The 19,996-nt window shown below is 42.4% G+C and overlaps 1 protein-coding gene and 1 long non-coding RNA gene across 3 annotated transcripts in view; one reads left to right on the forward strand and one right to left on the reverse strand.

Moving 5' to 3' along the window:
• Positions 1-271: 271 nt before the first annotated feature.
• Positions 272-12,505, reverse strand: LOC103466860 (uncharacterized). Its single transcript, XR_533994.2, has 3 exons — positions 12,353-12,505; positions 463-606; positions 272-383 (listed from the first exon to the last, which is right to left on the reverse strand). It is a non-coding gene; the product is annotated as an uncharacterized LOC103466860 (long non-coding RNA).
• Positions 12,506-16,312: 3,807 nt separating this feature from the next.
• The window catches only part of LOC103466861 (vitamin D3 receptor A), a 115,252-nt gene continuing 111,568 nt past the window's right edge, over positions 16,313-19,996 (forward strand). Inside the window, exons 1-2 of one of the 2 annotated variants that reach the window (XM_008412742.3) lie at positions 16,313-16,420; positions 17,427-17,590. The gene's annotated coding sequence lies outside the window, so the exon portion shown is untranslated. Of the gene's footprint in view, positions 16,421-16,467; positions 17,315-17,426; positions 17,591-19,996 lie in introns of those variants that run through there. The other variant, XM_081608585.1, reaches the window with a different exon arrangement.

Raw genomic sequence — 19,996 nt, forward strand, 5'->3', positions numbered from 1 at the left:
CACAAAATAATGATCAACAATCAAGTTCTGGGGAAAATCTGGATTCTGGATCACTGGGGCACTGGGAGGTAAAAAAAGAGATGGTGAGTTCAGGGGTCGTTGAAAATGGCAGTGTCAGAATAAACGGACTGGTCTTACTTGGGTGGAGGTAGGTCTTGTCCGGGAGGAAGAATCACTGTGGTTACCGGGGCTTGGTTCAGGTGGAGGGTTGCTGCTTGACTTACCAAGAGGCTGCGGTGGAGGGCAGACAAGTAAGCTTTGGATCACAGAAGGCGAGGAGTGAGCGAGACTGACAACAGGGTAATCCAAAGAGGTTTGGTTTACTGCGGAGGTGTCAGTGGAACTCTGGCAACCAGTGGGTTCACAGCGTTACGAGGAATAACCTGAGGAAGAAGCACGAAGAGATATCACTTGAAGTCCACAACAGGAGATCACAGTGAGAAGGATTGAGGGCTGGAGTACCAAATACTGGCTAACACTCTGGATCTGAAGTGTCGGCAGCTCCGTCCTCATATACTCCTCCAGATGATCTGATTAATTGCAGCTGTGCAGGAATCCAGGAATCAACGGTAATGCCCTCAGAAGGGAACAGCCTCTTGGCACTCTCTGGAGGTAAAAAAGGGGGAAAGCAGCTAAAAGGAACCATTCCAATAACCCAGGTTCTCAACACCGTAAATTGTTTTTACGGTGTAATTTTGTCAACCCCAGCTGCCGGCATTTTACCGTAAAATCTACGTTTTTTTACATTGTGGGGTTCCCAGAATTCCACTGTAAAAAAAATTACACACGCCACATGCGCAGCCTGTTGCAGCACTTTGTGCACCTCTGGATGTTTGTAACTCGGCGCGGATCACGCGTGCTGCCATTCACACAAACTGGACGATCTGGAAGATGGTCTTCCAGGCGGCTACAATGTGAACCCTTAACTATAAACGGCATACTGCTGTCTTGGCTCAAAAACGTGCTCAACCCGAACTGTCAAAAGCGCAACAATAACTCAGGAGAGTTATGAGAGTTATGAGGAGAGGCACGTCATCAGGCTACAACTTCCCCAATTGGTTGGCTAGCGTCACACCCATACTTTGCTTCAAGAAAGATGGCGACCTACTAACGGGTTATCAATAAGCTGAAGCTCATTAACTTCATTAGAAAATAGTGTTATTACTCCTGACTTTAGTGTTCGTGTGGCCGCTCAGATAGAACGTGTTTCAGCTGGCGGCTCTTATGGACTCAGAGCTTCACTGTCGGGAGTTTTTATAGTTTGGACGAAGCGGCCGCTGAAGTTGGCTTACGATTGAAGGTTCGGGACACCTTCGTAGCTACCAGCTGTGATCCAACTATAAGTAGCAGACTTTACTGTACATCGTAAGTGAACTGCAATATCCAGAGGCATCTCTATGGAGCATTGAGCTGAAAGAATGAGAGTGGCAAGCCTTGGAGATCTTCGTTGGAGGCCATTTTTCAGACATGCACCGCTGCTGTCCGTCCAGGATCCTCCGGTTGCCCAGACGTTACACGGTAAGCTACCGATGATGTTTGTTTTCCAACTACAGTCATATTTAATCAATAGGGGGGCTCAATTACGATCGCGGAAGGGTTTAAGTTGATCTCGGCAGTAGGTGACAAACTGAACGCCTCCAGGATGTTGAGATCAGCACGTCCTCTGATCCAATACATCTTATTAAGGATAAAATCAACAAAACATGTTCAAATTAATGGCCCAACAAAATGAGTAATCTCAGTAATTATTGTTTAAACAAGGTGTGTGCATGTGTGCATTTCTGTGCATTTCGGTACCATTACAAAAATAAAAAGGGACTCAAAGACCCTGATGCGCAGAGCAGTCAATATGAAGCCTGAAAACCTAATATCTTAACGAACTGAATCTTTTGTGTTTTTAACTAATCTCTGCTGGGTTTGTGGGATGCAAGCAATTGCCACGGCAACTGGTTGATTAAATGACATTAAAAAGTTAGAGGTTTAGAGTCAATCGCCTTGTTTTACCTTTGTTTACCTTTGCTGGGATGCATCACAGCTGCTGTAGTTTATGAACGTTCAATAAACGACAAACTTGGACTAACTACCTCGTTCGTCTGCGACTATATTTCATTAAGTAACAAACAAATGGCTTCTACCGCGATAATTATGTGAAATTAAATTAATATTTTTTTAAAGTTTTGTGCGCTCTGGCATCTTGCTTTGAGTCTGAGAGGCTTTTCCTGTATCAAACATGCTGTTTATTTAGTGCAAATATTGATGCGATAAAACTCTCTCCAAAATAACCTTTCAACTCTCCTTTTCAACAGCTCCACTGTTGAAAAGGAGAAGCTGACATTCACAAAGGACATTGAAATAAATTCTAGTCCAACTTCTGGTTTGATGCGATTCCTCTGGATCCTGTTGGAGCAAAAATATACCAACTTCACAAGATGTGGCTTTAACCTAACTTCTGTCAGTCTGAAGTTTCTCACATTTAGGTCATAAAACCAAAGTTCAACTGGTACCATCGCCACCAGGTCAAAAGTACAGCTTTTTGGCGCAGTACATTCATTAATGTTTCCATCATATATGTTTTCAGATGTTAAGCTGTCACAGCAGACCATCCTGCAGGCCTCTGGTCTCAGTGTTTCCCTTCAGACTCCCAGTGGGCTCACAGCTTCAGGATGACCAGAGACCTTCACCTTTCTGGAGCAGGAACACTCGGCCAAATGCACGAGTGACACATTCATTTTAAAAAATGTGGCTGTTCTTATACCATTGATATGCATGAACCGTCTGTATTTTACTGTTTTGAATAAACAAAATGTTTGATTATAAATCTGTGTTCCTTATAATCTGTGAAGTTCTAATTTAATCAAATCTCATGTTTTCACGTCCCAGAGACAATAAAATGGATCGTTTGTTTGTGGCTTAAAATAAACAAAACAATCTTAAAAGAACAAAGCTACAAAAATAGAATACAAATTGAAAGTTTTGGACCTGTTTTATTTTTTGGTTTCATTACACTGAAGATTCTTCAACATGAAGCTAAACAGTGAGTGGAGTACCTTGTATGTACGACAACGTAGAAATGAACAAACATGACATATTGGGTTCTTAATAGCAACCCTAGCAGTTATTTTACACAGCTTGGTTTATTGAATTGTGTTCATTTACGGACGCCTTCAATTGGAAATCTGCAATCTGAAGTGTCAGTGAAATAGTTTAACCAGTCAGTCCTCAGGTCTGTCTGCATGTTCCAGGTGTTTCCGTCTGTCACACCTGGCCTCAGTAAATGTCTGATGGATGAGCTAATGCTATCGTTGTATCAGGTGCTCTGGAAGAAACACTTTAAAATGTAAAATGTTAATGTCCTGTATAACAGAATATCGACAAATATTTTCATCTAACTGTGTCATTTTCACTCTATAGCTGAAGTTCATCACATTTCTGGATGTTCTGTGTTTCAGTTAAATTGAAGTTAGCAGGTTTTTAATCAGGGCAACAACACCCTGTGTGTATTGGGTTTAAGAAAAAAGGCTGCTCTGTTTGAGCACCAGCATTCATTTTTCTTCTGATGTTTGGGTGAACTCTTCTCTGCGGAGGTCGGCCGTCTCCCTGCTTCTTCCTGAAGGAGATCCATCAGGAGTTCTGGTGCTGCTCACAGTGCAGACGATTCTCCTCACTGTTCGCCGTGTCAGCCGTGGTCCCTTCCAGCCAGAATCTCCAGTCATTCTGGTCCTTCACCCTTGAATAAACATAACAGAATATGTTCTGGGTGTTATGATACATTTGTTAATTGAAACAATGTTTAATATCAAGATTAATTTATTTCCTTAACAGTTCCTTCTCCTATTCCCTCAGAAGGGCAGAGTTTAGGAGTGACTAATTACATTTACTCAAATATAGTTGAGTAACTTTTTGAAACTCAAATGAACTTTTAAGAATACTCTTACTATGCAGAACTTTTTACTTTTACTCAAGTCATTTTATTATGAAGCATCCATCCATCCATCCATTTTCTTCCGCTTATCTGGGGTCGGGTCGCGGGAGCAGCAGCTTCAGAAGGGAGGCCCAGACTTCCCTCTCCCCAGCCACTTCTTCTAGCTCCTCCGGAGGAATCCCAAGGCGTTCCCAGGCCAGCCGGGAGACATAGTCCCTCCAACGTGTCCTGGGTCTTCCCCGAGGCCTCCTCCCGGTGGGACGTGCCCGGAACACCTCACCAGGGAGGCATCCAGGAGGCATCCTGACCAGATGCCCGAGCCACCTCAACTGGCTCCTCTCGACGTGGAGGAGCAGCGGCTCTACTCTGAGACCCTCCCGAATGACCGAGCTTCTCACCCTATCTCTAAGGGAGAGCCCAGCCACCCTGCGGAGGAAACCCATTTCGACCGCTTGTATTCGTGATCTCGTTCTTTCGGTCATGACCCAAAGCTCATGACGATAGATGAGGGTGGGAACGTAGATCGACCGGTAAATCGAGAGCTTTGCTTTTTGGCTCAGCTCTCTCTTCACCACGACGGACTGGTACAGCGCCCGCTTCACAGTAGACGCTGCCCCAATCCGCCTGTCGATCTCCCGCTCCCTTCTTCCCTCATTCGTGAACAAGATCCCCAGATATTTAAACTCCTCCACTTGAGGCAGGACGACCCCCTTGACCCGGAGAAGGCACTCTACCCTTTTCTGGCTCAACACCATGGCCTCGGATTTGGAGGCACTGAGCCTCATCCCGGCCGCTTCACTCTCGGCTGCAAACTGCTCCAGTGAGAGCTGCAGATCACGTTCCGATGAAGCCAACAGGACCACATCATCCGCAAAAAGAGATGCGATCCTAAGGCCACCAAAATGGATCCCCTCAACACCTTGGCTGCGCCTAGAAATTCTGTCCATAAAAGTAATGAACAGAATCGATGACAAAGGGCAGCCTTGGCGGAGTCCAACTCTCACCGGAAATGAGCCCTACTTACTCCCGGCAATGCGGACCAGACTCTGACACCGGTCATACAGGGACCTGACAGCCCGTATCATAGGTACCCATACTCCCGGAGTACCCCCCACAAGGCCTCCCGAGGGACACGGTCGAACGCCTTCTCCAAGTCCACAAAACACATGTAGACTGGTTGGGCGAACTCCCATGCACCCTCCAGGACCCTGCTGAGGGTGTAGAGCTGGTCCAGTGTTCCACGACCAGGACGAAAACCACACTGCTCTTCCTGAATCCAAGGTTCGACCATCCGACAGACCCTCCTCTCCAGGACCCCTGAATAGACCTTACCAGGGAGGCTTAAGAGTGTGACCCCCCTGTAATTCGAGCACACCCTCCGGTCCCCCTTTTAAACAGCGGGACCACCACCCCAGTCTCCCTATCCAGGGGAACTGCCCCCGATGTCCATGCGATATTGCAGAGAGCCAACACAACCCTGCAACATCCAGAGCCTTAAGGAACTCCGGGCGGATCTCATCCACCCCCGGGGCCCTGCCACCGAGGAGCTTTTTGACCACCTTGGCGACCTCATCCCCAGAGATTGGAGAGCCCAACCCAGAGTCCCCAGGCTCAGCTTCCTCAACAGAAGGCATGTTGGTGGGATTGAGGAGGTCTTCGAAGTATTCCGCCCACCTGCCCACGACGTCCCGAGTTGAGGTCAGCAGCACACCATCCCCACTATAAACAGTGTTGGTGCTGCACTGCTTCCCCCTCCTGGAACGCCGGATGGTGGACCAGAATCGCCTCGAAGCCGTACGGAAGTCTGTCTCCATAGCCTCTCCAAACTCCTCCCACGCCCGAGTTTTTGCCTCAGCGACAACCCGAGCCGCATGCCGTTTCGCCCGGCGCTACCCATCAGCTGCTTCTGGAGTCCCACAGGCCAAAAAGGCCCGATAGGTCTCATTCTTCAGCTTGACAGCATCCCTCACTGAAGGTGTCCACCAACGGGTTCGAGGGTTGACGCCGCAACAGGCACCAACAACCTTGCGGCCGCAGCTCCAATAGGCCGCCTCGGCAAAGGCGGTACGGAACATGGTCCACTCAGACTCAATGTCCCCCACCTCCCCCGGGACGTGCTCGAAGTTCTACCGGAGATGAGAGTTGAAGCTCCGTCTCACAGGGGACTCCGTCAGACGTTCCCAGCAGACCCTCACTACACGTTTGGGCCTGCCAGGTCTGACCGGCTTCCTCCCCCATCACCGGAGCCAACTCACCACCAGGTAGTGGTCAGTGGACAGCTAATCCGATGAGACGATGACAAAGTCAATCATTGAACTGCGGCCTAGAGCATCCTGGTGCCAAGTGCACATATGGACGCCCTTATGCCTGAACATGGTGTTCGTGATGGACAATACGTGACGAGCACAGAAGTCCAACAACAGAACACCACTCGAGTTCAGATCGGGGGGGCCGTTCCCCTCTCCAGGTCTCTCCAGGCCTCTCCAGGTCTCACTGTCATTGCCCACGTGAGCGTTGAAGTCGGTGATCGACTCTAAACCACTCCTACCTTTTTACTGTCGTTTAATCAACCTGTTGCCATGGCAACCGCTTGCTCCCAGCATAGATTAGCTAAAAACACAACGGATTCAGTCCATTAAGATATTAGGTTTTCAGGCTTCATATTTAGTTCTCGGTTAACAAGCATCTCCTCTCATGAACACAGCGGTGGCTGATTAGCCAATTTAAACTTTGCTCTGCTCATCAGGGTCTTTGAGTCCCTTTTTATTTTTGTAATGGTACCGAAATGCACAGAAATGCACACACCTTGTTTAATCAATAATTACTGAGATTATTAATTTTGTTGGGCCATTAATTTGAACATGTTTTGTTGATTTTATCCTTAATAAGATGTATTGGATCAGAGGACGGGCTGGTCTCAACATCCTGGAGGCGTTCAGTTTGTCACCTACTGCCGAGATCAACTCAAAACCTTCCACGATCGTAATTGAGCCCCCAGTTGATTAAATATGACTGTAGTTGGAAAACAAACATCAGCGGTAGCTTACCGTGCAACATCTGGGCAACCGCAGGACTCCTGGACGGACAGTAGCGGTGCATGTCTGAAAGATGGCCTCCGACGAAGATCTCCAAGGCTTGCCACGCTCATTCTCTCAGCTCGATGCTCCACAGAGCTGCCTCTGGATATTGCAGTTCACTTACGATGTACAGTAAAGTCTGCTACTTATAGTTGGATCACAGCTGGTAGCTACGAAGGTGTCCCGGACCTTCAATCGTAAGCCAACTTCAGCGACCGCTTTGTCCAAACTATAAAAACTCCCGACGGTGAAGCTCTGAGTCCATGAGAGCCACCAGCTGAAACACGTTCTGTCTGAGCGGCCACACAAAATCTAAAGTCAGGAGTAATAACACTATTTTCTAATGAAGTTAACGAGCTTCAGCTTATTGATAACCCATTATTAGGTTAGCAAAGTATGGGTGTGACGTTAACCAACCAATTGGGGAAGTTGTAGCCTGATGACGTGCCTCTCCTCATTTGAATTAATTTCTTTCTAAGTTTTGCGGGGAAATAGAATGTGATAAATAAGAAAATAAGGAAATACTAAATGAATAAGGGAAATTGGAAAATGGAAAAAATGGAAAAAAATTTCAAACAAATGTTAAATGAAAAATAGATAAAAGAAAAATAGGTAAATAAAAAAGAGATGTATGAGAAATTGATTAATAAAACTGGGAAATAGAAAACTGGTTAAATGAAAAATAGATTAATGAAAAATGGGTAAATGGATAAAGGGATAAATAAAAAATTGATAAATGAAAAGGAGAAATTGATAATCTGAAAAATAAATAAATGAAAAAATTGGGATAATGAAATAGGGAAATTGAAAAGTGGTTAAATTAAAAATAGATTAATGAAAAATGGGTAAATGGATAAAGGGACAAATACAAAATAGATAAATGAAAAAGAGAAATTGAGAAATTGATAATATGAAAAATAAATAAATTAAAAATTGGGTTAATTAAAAAGCTAAATGAAAAAATGGTTAAATGAAAAATAGATAAATGAAAAAAAAGGAAATTGAGAAATTGATCATATGAAAAGTAAATAAATAAAAAATTGGGTTAATGAAAAAGCTAAATTATTTATTTAACAAATTTTTTATTTCACTAATTTTCTTCATTTTTTGATTTATTTTACTCATTTTTTTATTTATTTCACCCATTTATTTATTTATTTATTTTTGGCTGAAATGGCTCTCCATAAGCCTGATTCATGTATGACATAAAAGAAACCCCAACACAACCGCTGATGTTCAACATATACCAGGATTATATTGGCTACAAATAATTTTAATAATTAAAACATATGACAATTATACATGGTTTCATTGATTCTCCTGTTACAAAACATAAACAAGTTTGATGAAAACTTTGTGACAATATTGCATTTAGTAGTTTTTGAAAGTATGATCCAACTGAGTGACAAGGCTGTTACAGTTTCACCAGCAGATGTCACTAGTGAGCAATGAATGAAGCATTGAGTAATGAACCTTTTTGCAAAGCAAAGGGTTGGAAAGCTTCATTGCTTCATGAGGTTTCATTTGCCCATCACTACTCAGGAGGGCTCAGAGCTACCATAACTGGCTAACACTCAAGCGTTGGTATGCTGACAGTCCTCGTCTCTTGAAGCCCCTCTGACGAACAGATTGGGAACCAGCGTGACGGTGACGTCAGCACTCCAGTACTCCAGACCTTGCCTCCACGGTGCCATCTGGTGGTGATGGCGAGCAATAGGAAGGAAAACAAAAGCCAAAACAAACCAAAAAAGAACCGAAACAACCCAGATCCCAACAGATTTGGGGTATTTTTTTTATAAAGTTTGTTGTTACATCTTTTGCCTGCCTACCTGGTGAATGAGTGTTTAGAAAAGAAACAGCTGATCAATGAAGCGATTTAAGCTGTGGCTGAGGTCAGCTGACGGTCCAATTGTGAAAAACATCTGAAACCCGGTGGTTTTCAGATTACTCTGTGATTTCCACTGCAGAAACGCAGAGCAGCACGAAATGTTCGAAGATCACGTCAATTTGCTCCTGGATTGAAGCCATTTCTCCAGGGTGTACAGATTCTTTAACTCTTAATGATTTTCTTTTGATGGAATAGTGATTCAATTAATCGTGGGACTTTCAAAGGACTTGTGATTTATTGCTTTTTAACTATTTACACAGAAACCCTAATGCAACTTCTCTTGGAGTTTGCTGTAAACGCCACAAGTCTTAAATAGCAGAGAATGCATGCTGGCACTTCAAGGACTTTACTGTCAAGCCTCAATCAGCTCACATAGGCAACATTTACCTGAGTTTTTTTCCAACCAAATATATAATTATGATGTCCATTAATCAGTGCTGCTACACTTCTCCTATGCAGTACATGGTTTGCCCCACTTTCTAAATTCCTGCTTTCTGAGTGGAAAGAATGCAGCGGCATTTTTGAACATTGGTCAAGTTTATTGATGTTGGAATGCTAGGAGGCTTTCTTTTTAACAGCACTTCACAAACTTTCTCGACCACTGAAAGTGCAGCGGACTACAAGCCACATTCGCCCACTGCTTCCTTTTCCAGCAAAAACAGCACTTTTCTACTCTACTTCCCTACTCAGATGATCACTGCTTTAAATGGACTCCAGGGAAGTCTTATCTTCTACACTGCCCCCACCTGCAGAGTTCTTGATGTTTTATTTTTTATTTTTGACAAATTGTCAGGTTTCAACCAAAAGCTTTGTCAGTTGAAATTTCATGTGATGGACCAGACAAAGTGCACACACATGACAGGAAAATAATATGCGGCTTTAAACTATTTTTGCAAATAAAATGTAAATTTGAATTCAGTAAAATCCAATGAAACAGCATCAGAATCCTCAAAATTATGGACTCATTTTTGCAACAGATGCAAAAATAAGAATGTGAACTCCTGGAGTCAAAGAACAGACACAACAGCAATAAAACATTTTCCAATAAATAATAGGCTAAGTCAGGACGCAAGTTAAGTGCAATTGCATCATAAACTGCACATAATGATCAGATTTTTTTTTTATAGGGGCAATATTATGTTAAATCGACTTTAACATAATATTACTGATGCTTCCATGGTTACTTGAGAAAGACTTTAACCGGAAGCACCTCCTCCACTGAGCTGCAGTTTCCAAGTTTCCAAGCCTACAAGAACCTCACAGAGCAATTGACCCACTCAGCTCCTTCAGAATAGCTAGCAGCAATTAGCAAACATTACATGAGCAACTTCTCAGAGCAACGCTGGTAAAAACGTTTTTAAAGGCTTAGCAGAGGAGCGATTTTGTGATGACTTCATCATCAACAACATGGTGGAGTTCCACAAAGAGCAGAAGCTTCTTAAAAAGACAGAGGCCCAATTTCAAGGCGTTGAATTAGGAAGTAAAATTTCTTTTAAGTCATACTTGATATATATAGCATTTTTATAACTACTGAGGGCAGCATAGTGCCTGGAAAATATATAACACCGCCCCTTTCAGATACTGACATTTATTGCTGCCTTTGTGAAACCAACAGATGGCGAGAAAATCATAAAAGTAATGAAACCAACAATAATTTTAGTATTTGAAGTTACAAATATTATTACGTAGATTAACATAATTCTTAGAATGGTAAAAAAAAATTGTATAATATTGTTAAACAGGCCCTGCGTCAGACTGGCGACCTGTCCAGGGTGACCCCGCCTCTCGCCCAAAACGTTAGCTGGAGATGGGCACCGGCAACCCTCCCGACCCCATTAGGGGACAAGGGTGCAAGAAAATGGATGGATGGATGGATTGTTAAACAGTATGATAACTGCCCATCTGTTCTGAGCTTTGGTAAGGTGAAACCAAAATGGAACTACAGTGAATTGGAAGAAGCCTCTAACTGAAGACCCTTTGACTTTCTAACAGTCTCATGAAGAAGATGCTCAGGGTTGTCCATAATATCAACAAGAAGAATGGGGGAAATTTAGTCTCTACTTGCATAAACCTGGCAGAGACATTCCCCCAAAAGATTTGCAGCCAAATGTGTCTTACAAGAATTAGCTTAGCGGGTGCACTTTTCAGGATATATGATTTTTATTCCATTTTACAACTACAAAATCTTTTTTGTTGTTGGTTTATCATACTAAATTTTGTTAAAATGTGGTAGAGTTTGTATTAAAAAAATATTCAGTTTTTGCACCTTTCTGCCAGGTAATGGATTGGTTATTTAATTACCCTTCTGTGTGCATCCTCTGCAATGCACATGCAGACAACACTGTAGTAACTATCAGCTGCACATGTGACTGTGATTCAAAACTATATTTGTCAAATGCTGCTCTGTATTTTAACACTTTATTTCAACCCTTTTTTGAACATCTATCCAGGTCAAAACAGACATGGATTTTTCAGGAGTTTCTCTCCGGTTTGTGCTGGTGCTCTGGTTTTCCTGATGTTTGCATGCAGCAGAGAGATTCAGTGTGAGGACTGCATTCATTCCCACTGAAATGCAGTCATGTTTGAGAGCCAGCGAGCGGGCCATGGAGAACTCGGGCCTGCTTGCAACTATTTGCTTTTCCAGCTGTTTCCTCGACTCACCCAGCGAGTGGGAGAGAAGGTGGTGGTTTTGGAGTCGTGGGCTTTGGAGCAAGATGGAGAGATTCATAGTTCTAGGAAGAAAGCTGGTGAAGGAAAAGAGAGCTGCAGAGAAAGTGTGTGTATGCGTGTGTTTCAGTCAGACTGTCTCCTCTTTCTGTTGTTGGAAACACTCCAAGACAGCAAAATCCTCTCTCTGTTTTTCTTTTTATGTTTTATGTACATACAGCCATAGAGGAAAATTAAGTTGCCCCCCTTTCCCTCCATCTGTGCATGCCCCCCAAACAGAAACACGCCCATGTGCCCCTCATATATAGACCGATCTGCCTCTCAGACACAAAGCCACAAGGGATGGCCTAGATTCCAGCACATGTACACACAAGCAGGCTGCAAGGAAAAACATTGAGCTCAGACACACACATGCATATATGTATGTACACACACACACATACACGCACACGCACACATACACTCCCACACACACACGCACACACACGCACGCACACACGCACACACGGACACACGCACACACACACACACACACACATGCATAACAAGTAATCTGAAATCACAAAGAAAACATTTCAAAACACTTCCACAAATGCTATTTCTGCTTTCTATAATTAAATAACTTTTACTTTGACTGGCAAATATTACACAGATGTAACTGTCCTAGATTAATGCACATCTTTAACAAAAACCATGCATGCTAATTAACATCCATTCAGTCGTACATGATTAGCATAATAAAGAACATGACAGCTGCAAAGGGGCCTGAAACAAGTCAATCTGCAAATCTGCTCTCACCAAGGAGCTTCGGCATTCCCATCATGAAAGAGCAGTGCCATTCCACAACAATGGGAATCTTTTAAAAAAAGAATAAAGATGTGCGAATAAACCATTCTCTCACACGGTTGTCATTCCTCATGAATGGTTACGCAGTCATACACACCATTTTAATTTTACAGGACCGGGTGTGAGTGCTAGACAGATTATGGTCAAAGGCGATAGAAATTATATTCTGAATGTCTAAAAATCATGTCAAGCTTTTAGCGATTTGAATTGGAAAGGACTGTTGTGATTTAAAAAAACAACTGTTTATATTGTAGTAAACTGTTAAAATTTGTCTGTTTTTGTTACTATGACGATAATAGTAATAGTAATAATTTCAATATTAGAAATATACTGTGATGTGAAATGAAAGCAGTGTATTGAAGTGTTACCTTCCGATGCATCCACTAGTTTTGATTCATTGAGATTAAATGTTGAGAACTATCTACATCACTACTACATCATCTGGGATTTCCCAGATTGTTTAAATGAATTTTAAAAAGGCAATATAACCTTCCTTCTCTCATTTATTTTTTACTTAGAAAATAAAAATAAGTGTGGTAATCTTAAGTAACCTAAAACAGGTAAGTTTAGTCTAATTTAATGTAGTGACTTTAAATTAGATGACATTGATTTAATGTGACATTAAATTAGTGAAAAGAGATTAAAGAAAAATGTTTTTTCTTTAATCTTTAAAGAAAAGGATTATGTCTTTTTATACATTGGGTATACAAATCTGGTAACATACATGGTCTTTCTCACTCATTTCAATCATTGCTTCATTTTAATGATATATATTTATATATTATATTTATTTATATATTATATAATTATATATTTATATAATATATTTATATATTATATCATAATTATTATATAATAAATGTATTATATAATATCTGTCTGTCGGATAGTCGAACCTCGGATTCAGGAAGAGCAGTGTGGTTTTCGTCCTGGTCGTGGAACACTGGACCAGCTCCACACCCTCAGCAGGGTCCTGGAGGGTTCATGGGAGTTCGCCCAAACAGTCTACATGTGTTTTGTGGACTTGGAGAAGGCGTTCGACCGTGTCCACAGGGGGGCTATGTGGGGCGTTCTCCGGGAGTATGGGGTACCGGGCCCTTTGATAGGGGCTGTCAGGTCCCTGTATGACTGGTGTCAGAGTCTGGTCCGCATTGCCGGCAGTAAGTCGGGCTCGTTTCCGGTGAGAGTTGGACTCTGCCAAGGCTGCCCTTTGTCACCGATTCTGTTCATTACCTTCATGAACAGAATTTCTAGGTGCAGCCGAGGTGTTGAGGGGATCTGTTTTGGTGGCCTTAGGTTCGCATCTCTGCTTTTTGCGGATGATGTGGTCCTGTTGGCTTTATCAGATCGTGATCTGCAGCTCTCACTGGAGCGGTTCGTGGCCGAGTGTGAAGCGGCCGGGATAAGGCTCATTGCCTCCAAATCCGAGGCCATGGTCTTGAGCCGGAAAAGGGTAGAGTGCCTTCTCCGGGTCAGGGGGGTCGTCCTGCCTCAAGTGGAGGAGTTTAAATATCTGGGGATCTTGTTCACGAATGAGGGAAGAAGGGAGCGGGAGATCGACAGGCGGATTGGAGCAGCGTCTGCCGTGAAGCGGGCGCTGTACCGGTCCGTTGTGGTGAAGAGAGAGCTGAGCCAAAAAGCGAAGCTCTCGATTTACTAGTCGATCTACGTTCCCACCCTCATCTATGGTCATGAGCTTTGGGTCATGACCGAAAGAACGAGATCACGGATACAAGCGGCCGAAATGGGTTTCCTCCGCAGGGTGGCTGGGCTCTCCCTTAGAGATAGGGTGAGAAGCTCGGTCATTCGGGAGGGACTCAGAGTAGAGCCGCTGCTCCTCCACGTCGAGAGGAGCCAGTTGAGGTGGCTCGGGCATCTGGTAAGGATGCCTCTTGGATGCCTCCTTGGTGAGGTGTTTTGAGAACGTCCCACCGGGAGGAGGCCTCGGGGAAGACCTAGGACACACTGGAGGGATTACGTCTCTCGGCTGGCCTGGGAACGCCTTGGGGTTCCCCCGAAGGAGCTGGAAGAAGTGGCTGGAGAGAGGAAAGTCTGGGCCTCCCTTCTGAAGCTGCTGCCCCCGTGACCCGACCCCGGATAAGCGGCAGAAAATGGATGGATGGATGGATGGATGAAGGTCCCCTTTTGTAACTTCTTTCTTTTGCTGCAAATTGATGTAATTTATTTTCAAAGACTAACAAAAGAGGGGTTTCTTAATGCTACTGCTGCCCTTTAATCCCTCTGGAGAAGCAATATGGCTACATGGAAGGAATCACTACTAATTACAGAGCGAGTAATGTGATGATTGATGGGCTTTGATATGATCTTGCAGGGTCCTATCAAGATACCAGATGGTTCAGAGGGAATGAGTCCTATCATTCCCTTTGAACTCCTCCACTATCCTCCACTACAGAGACAAATTGGGTCTGCTGTGTCTCAATGTATACGCCATGGACAGCCTAATTGGTTGTTAAGAGGGTTTTTCTACTAACCTGTCCTGCTTTCAGCGTGTGGAATCTGTACTATCAGTTACCACTACTGTAGTTTCAAGTACAAAAAGGCCAGAGAGACACAGATGAGCATGCTGGAACTTTCATATATTATGGATAGGTAAAGTATCAATAATTCATTGTGAGAAATATAGCATCACGAAGGATGCTTAACAGTAAAATGGAAAGTAAGAGCACTATATGTGATTCTCCTGTTTTTTAATGACTTAAACTTTTTGTGGCATAAAGCATTAACAGTGTTTGGCAATAGAATTCATACTGCTTGATTTGTTTTTCATTTTCCATCAGGTTATAACCACACACTTCATTGTGATTCATTGGGGTGCACATTTGACAAAATAATATTGGTGTGACATTTGAAAAAAACAAAACAAAAAAAAACAGTAAAAAGTCAAATTAAAGTTTGCCTCAACCTATGTAAAAGTTACAAAAAGCCTGTGGCGAGACCAAAATTACCCATTTATTTATTTATTTATTTATTTATTTATTTATTTATTAGGTTTATTTGATAGGGACAGACACATAAAAATATAGACAAGCTGAATAAAACAACAGTCCCATCCTTGTGCTATGGTGCTTTTAGCGTAAGCTAATTTACAGCACTTGGGCCCAGAAGGTATTTCAAGACAATATGTCTAAAAACTACTGGGAAGTAAAATAGAAAAAATTAAAATAAAACATGACACTGACAACATATGGAAACATATTCTTAGATGTGAAAGCCAACACTGCACATTCTCTTAAAAACATACAATCCCCACCATGTGAAACATGGTGGGGATTGTATGTGAAACATGGTGGTGGCAGCATCATGTTATGGGAATGCAAAGAACATCCCCTGATAAACCTCCTGATCTACAATGGAGCGGTTTAGAGAAGGTATAAAATATAAACTCATAAGAAAAGACTTTAAAATGATCATTCCCAGATGTTTTCCATCCAATCTGACTGAGCTTGAGTTACTTTGAGATGTTTTTTTTGTCTGTTAGGTCAAATCTGATAAAGACTTAAGGTGAGTAGAAAAGTTAAGGAACAGAGTAATGCAATGTATGTCTTTAAAAAAATGGTTAAAAGCATAAAATGATTTGAAAACGTCTCCCAATTTTTAACATGTAGGATGTTTAAGCAAATTGGTAAAGTCTTTAAAGTACAGAGACAGTTAGGCAATCACTTCCTCACGAAGAAATAAGAATGTAGGTTAAATACATTTTGAACGTATGTCCTCTATCAGGCTATCCGGTACGTCACGACACACCCCTGTATAGTGGGTACGACCAAAAATCTCAGAACTTGATTGGCAGGCGTATCCGCCAATGGGACTGCACGCCATTCCAGAGTGGTGTGCTGTGATTGGATACAGGGGAGAATAATATATATGTATATATATATGCCTGACGGAGAAATGGTAGGGGCGGGACTATGTAGAAGTGCTGTCCATCTGTGGCGATACAGATTTAAAAAAATTGGACTGACGGAGTGTAAGCTAACGTTGTTCTTCGCGTGAACTAATGTAAGTTGTTTTGCACTTTCTTAAAGCTGGGTCTGTTGACTGCAGAGGAAGGCGTCTTCTCGCTGTCGTGGCACTGTAGTTAACGCACACTGTCGTTTCGTGTTGCAGAGAAGTGCCAAGAAGCACAGGGGCTGCTGCTGGCGAGGGCAGCAAAGTGTGCAGCCGCTGTTAACGTTAGCTGTTATTGGTATCCGGCCGCTTGCAATATCTGTGATATAAAGATGTCACGAGCGTTTCTCCCCGTTCCGTTTTGTCACGGCGGGGAAAAGCACCCCGCAGTCGTTGCGCATCTGTAACGTTTACACACAGCTTATGATAATTTCGGGGGACATTTTCAGCATACCGCTGCTGGTAGCCGAACTCAGCTTTTCTCTTTCTTTTTGGCTGCTTGTTTATCTCCCAGACTGCGTTGTTGCTCTGTCTTTATGTGCGCGTAGAGAGGGGAAAGATGGGGGGGAAAAAAAAAAATCCTTTTAAAATGTAGCAAATAAATATGGCCGTGCGTCCTGACACATGGACAATTCTTCTCGCAACCGGACTTAATTCGTGTCGCAAATGGATACGTCTGTGTAGCCTGCTGCTAAACAAGCTTTTCTCCCACTCGTGTGTTTGTGTCACACCGCTGTTATGGTTTCACTCTCTTCATTTTTTGTTTTTTACTCAAAATTGCGCAGTGAGGGAGGGTAGCCAGCAGCGGGCAATTATAGTCACAACTTGGAAGTTTTGATTGAATGAAAGTGTTGTGTGGGTGAGCGTGTGTCCCACATGACCCTTACAAATTCGCGAAAGCTCCAAAAACCTCATTCTAGGAGTGGGTTTCAGTTGTTGTGTTTTGCGGCTAATTATCCAACAAAGCAACCAGTGGGTGGTCAGATTTACACAGTCACGTTAAAGGTACGCTGTGCCCGTGCACGAAATAACGGGACGTCAGCATCCCCATCCCCCACCATCTGTGACCACAAGGTAGCCCTTCCTAATTCATCTCTTCTTTCCTTTCTTTTGACAGACTTGCTTTGAAGCGGAGGGAAACGTTTTTCCGGCTAAGCGCGAGGAAGTTGCTGAAAAACCTCGCCTTTAGCTTAATTGTTTTGGGAAATTCGGCGACCTGGCTTTAAAAATTGGGCCCCCCCTTTGGAACTCCACAAAGTGAAGGTTGATATGCCACATCAGGTAAGAACAAACTCCCTTTCTCCTAAGTAACACTTAAACGCACCACTGACTTTTTTCATCATGCTGCGTGTGGAACAAGCTGTATTTTGCAGCACTTTGCTTTGTGTTTACACAGAGACGTCATGGTATTCTATATTACAGATCCATCTAGCATTTTGGCCTCAAACCTCGCCTTGTTGTTCTCTCCCTGTGTGTGTGTGTGTTATTGTTATAGACAGATGCATCCCTCCACATTCCACATGTGTATGTCTGCTTGCCCGCAGCAGGGGCTGGTGTGCAAATCCCCTTAAATCCAAATACGCAGTTGGATAAAAAATAAAATAAAAAAAGGAATCAAGTCTATCAGATTTCTTTAGTTCGACATGTTTTTGCAGATGGTTGAAATATGGTTTTATAAATTTTAGATGGTGTGTAAATTCAACCTTTCTTATTCCTGGATGTTTTCAGTCTTGTGGGAGACTGCAGCAAAATACTACAAGACAGAGTCTCATAAAGGCTGGAGTAGACATGGAGATAGAGAAGCTGATGTAGAGTTAATGTGTCTTGCATAAGTATTCATACTTCTTGAACTTTTTCTTACACTGTCCTGCTACACCCGCTCATTTTTGTGTGTGTATTAGGATTTTATGTGACAGGCCAACACATAGTAGCACATACTTGTTGAGCAAAAAGGACAGTTATGCTTTGTTGTTAAATTATTCTACAAATAAAAGTCTGAAAAATGTGACACTCATATTTACTCTTGCCTAACGTCAATACTTTGCATAAACCACCTTGTGCTTCAATTTCAGTGCTTTCAGGGGGAATATCTATTTGCATGTGTAAAGGCTCAATGTTTTTTCTGTATTATTTGCAAAAAAACTAATTTAGATTGGATAGAAAGCACTTCTCCTTTTAGTAGTTTTGAAGTGTTGCCAAAGATTATTATACAGATATAAATTTGGACTTTGATTGATTTTAACAAGTGAACATGCATAAGCGGTCCACCGGCGGTCCACTGTTTTTTTGTATTAAAAAATGTTAAGTAGACAATAAAAGTAAAAATATCACAGGGTAATTATATGTTATGGGGAAACATCGTTAATAAACTGCTGTATAAGCCCACAACTAGTCTTAAAACAACTAATCAAAAAATGCAATTAAAATAAATATCAATTATGTTAAATCCTGTTAACAGAATTTAAATTTGGATTTAAATTCTGTTAAATCCAAATTAAGTCAGCAGCTCCATCCATGAGGCACCCCAGGGCTTCAGGGGCCCCATAAATGCAAATATTTTAACATGGACCACAGATATATCAATGTAACATTTGTTTATTGAGATTACCATTGCTGCTAAATTTGACATAATGGTTTCAGCATATGTAAATTAAAAGACTTTAAATTATTTAATGTAAGATTTTAAGGAGCTGGCAAGTTTACTTTGTAGAAGTTCAAAGAACAATATTCATAGTCAGTGTGCTATGGTGGCGCAGGGGTTAAGCACAACCCACATATGGAGGCCTGTCGCAGGTTCGATTCCCAGCCTTGGCGACCTTTGCTGCATGTCTTCCCCCTTCTCTCATTACCCACCTCCCTGTCAAATAAAGGCCACTAGAGCAAAAAAAATCTTAAAAAATAAACAATGTTCAAAGTCAGATTGGTTTGTTACCACAGCAACAATCTGATGCTGTGAGTTTAATCTTTGAGTTTCAGCAAATACAAATTAGTAATCTGCAGTTATAATTTATTGCTTTTTAGGTTTGCCAGTTAAACTATTCCCCTGTCCTAGATTTCACAAAATCAAACACAGAAGCTGTTAGAGGTGCCGATGTTTTTAGCAACAAAAGAAGCCCCTAAATCAAATTCTGCTCCAGGCCTCATACACCCTTGGACCGGCCCTGCATGATGAGCTTATCTGCTGCACTGCGCAGAGATGCGCAACAAATGGGAGATTTAATTCAATGCTGCTAATGTGGCTTTAGTAGCTCTTTTATTTCGTGTCTGTTGAGTTTTTAACAAGGAGACACAAACTATTTTTGTTGGTCGAGTTTCTGGACGAGTTTTTCAGATGTCTGGTGGCCTCACGCATTAACTCTGTCTGACTAAGTGGGCAAAATATTTGATACAGTTTGGTGCTTAGTGTAACCGGAAAAATAATACTAGTAATAATAATAAAACAATATAAAATCACCGTGATGTGTGACTGCTAGGAGAGCGCGAAAGCTCCTCACCGGGTTAAACCTGCACGACGACTGATTAGCACTGGGTCGTTAACCACTAACGCACCGGCTAACATACATAAACTTTACAGGGAAGACAGGGCCAAACGCTGGGCAGCATGTTGAGACATAAACGCAGCATAATGTTTTGTTCACAAATATAAATCATTCTCACTGCTCCTCAAAGCACCTCTGAAAGCGCGAC

This window comes from Poecilia reticulata, chromosome 7 (assembly GCF_904066995.2).
Source record: "Poecilia reticulata chromosome 7, P_reticulata-male-v2, whole genome shotgun sequence".
In the NCBI taxonomy this organism is placed as follows: domain Eukaryota; kingdom Metazoa; phylum Chordata; class Actinopteri; order Cyprinodontiformes; family Poeciliidae; genus Poecilia; species Poecilia reticulata.